Source organism: Chrysemys picta, chromosome 2, assembly GCF_011386835.1.
Source record: "Chrysemys picta bellii isolate R12L10 chromosome 2, ASM1138683v2, whole genome shotgun sequence".
Taxonomy (NCBI): Eukaryota; Metazoa; Chordata; order Testudines; family Emydidae; genus Chrysemys; species Chrysemys picta.
In genome coordinates, this window is record NC_088792.1 from 259,008,637 (window position 1) to 259,011,059 (window position 2,423).

The following is a 2,423-nucleotide window of genomic DNA, read 5'->3' on the forward strand; positions in this document are numbered from 1 at the left end:
TCAGCAGCTTCAGCCCAACTGAGCTACAGGGCCCACCTTTTATACTTCCTGTTCCTGTCCCACCCCCCTGCTTCCAGCATGGTGGGCGTGGCTTTCCTGGTTTGCTGGTCTGGCCCTCCCTCACTGTCAATCTCTGAGGGAGGCCAGACCTCTTTGCTACGCCCAGATAGACGTGCATTGTGCTGAATGTATCTGTTTGATTGTTTCTGTGAACTGGAGCTGAAAATATGAACGGGTATTTGCAGATGTAAGGTAGAGACATAAGATGGTCAAAGAGATTTCTGTTGAACACTGTGGCCAAGATTTTCCTAAATAGATGTCATCTTTTAGGCTCCTAAATCCATATTTAAATACCTTGATTTTTCAAAGGTGCTGAGCATACTGCAGTTACTATGGAAGTCAGTATATACTTGGCCTACATGTTGCTAATGTAAACAAATCAGATCCATTATGAGCCTTTGAGTTTCTTATCTAGCTGTAAGGGCTACAAACAGCTCTAAGAGGCTGTTTTTTAAAAAGAAATTCTGGGAAAAAACTTCCAGAAGACAACACTTCTTCACATGACCAGTATGGCTCTAATGCACTGGCAGCTCCTGAACTGCCAAGCTTACTCAAGGTTTCAGGAGGTATAGCTAAATATGACAGACTGGCAACAGTGATAAATTATGGAACATTTTGAAAGAACTTTAGATAAATTAAGATGTGCTTGGGAATCTGGCATTAGAAAGTTCATAACCGCCTCACAACTAGATGCCATAGGAGGCAACATGAAGCAGTTGGCTAAGGATCTGAGATCCAAACTAGTACTGCATCCAGCTTATTATCGAAGGCTGTAGTCACAACCCCGTAGTTAATGTTGAATTCTGTTTGGCATGTAAAGCAGGAATTCAGCCTCCTCGTTTTGTAGGGAAAATACAGCATGTCTGCCCCACAAGTACGGAATGTACTCCTTGAGTACAAAATTAATTTACTAAGATTTTACAAGTAAATCTGTTCAATAGTTTGTAAATTAAAAATAAATAAAAATAGGATCCTTTAAGAAATTTAACATCTAGGTGTCTTTATTTTTGTCCCAAATAATCTTAATAAAAGAATAACACAGATTCTTCAAACTTTCCATGTAGTTAAAATTCATTGAAATCTTGTGCATAGGCTATATTTGAAATAAATTAGATTTCAATTAAGCTGTTATTAATGGATTGTTGTATCTAATTGTTTAGATTAGAGAAACTACAACAGGGTCATATCAATGAAGAGTTACCTCAAGTAACTCTTACATGGGGCAATTGTGGCATCAGAGGTAACTCAACCAATCACCACCCTTACTGTACAGCTAATTTGCATGTTTAAAATCTATTGATGGTAATGATTAAGTGATTCATAGAGTCATAAATTCTAAGGCCAGAAGGGACCAGTGTGATCATCTCGTCTGACCTTGCATATAGCATAGGCCATAGAACTTCCTCAAAATAATTCCTAGTGCAGATATTTTAGAAAAAAACATTCAATCTTAATTTAAAATTGTCAGTGATGGAGAATCCACCATTGGTTCCAATGGTTAATTATTCTCATCATTAAAAATGTACACCTTATTTTCAGCTGAATTTGTCTAGTTTCAACTTCCTGCCTTTAGATCGTGTGATACGTTTCTCTGCTAGAATGAAGAACCCATTATTAAGTATTTGCTCCCCATGTAGAAACTTATAGACTGTAATCAAGTCAGCCTTTAGTCTTGTCTTTGTTCATCTATATAGATTGATCTCCTTCAGTATATCACTATAAGGAATGTTTTCAAATCCTTTAATCATTCTCCTGGATCTTCTCTGTACCCTTTCCAATCTATCAACATCCTTCCTGAATTGCGGGCACCAGAACTGGACACAGTGTTCTAGAGCGGTCACACCAGTGCCAAATACAAGGTAAAATGACCTCTCTACTCCTACTCAAGATTCCCTTTTTTATGCATCCCAGGATTACATTAGCTCTATTTGACCACAGCTTCACACTGGGAGCTTGTGTTCTGTTGATTATCCACCGTGACCGCCAAATCCTTTTTCATAGTCACTGCTTCCCAGGATAGAATCTCCCATCCTGTAGGTATGGCTTCAGATGTATATATTTACATTTAACTACATAAAAACACATATTGTTTGCTTGCACCCAGTTTACCAAGCGATCTAGATTGCTCTGAATCCGTGACTATTATTTACAATTCCTCCAATTTTTATGTCATCTGCAGACTTTATCAGTGATGATTTTATGTTTACTTCCAGGTCATTGATAAAAACAGTAAATAGTATAAGGCCAAGAACCGATCCTTGCAGGACCCCACTGGAAACTGATCCATTCAATGATGGTTCCCCATTTACAGTTACATTATGAGATCTATCAGTCAGCCAGTTTTTAATGCACTTAATGTGTGT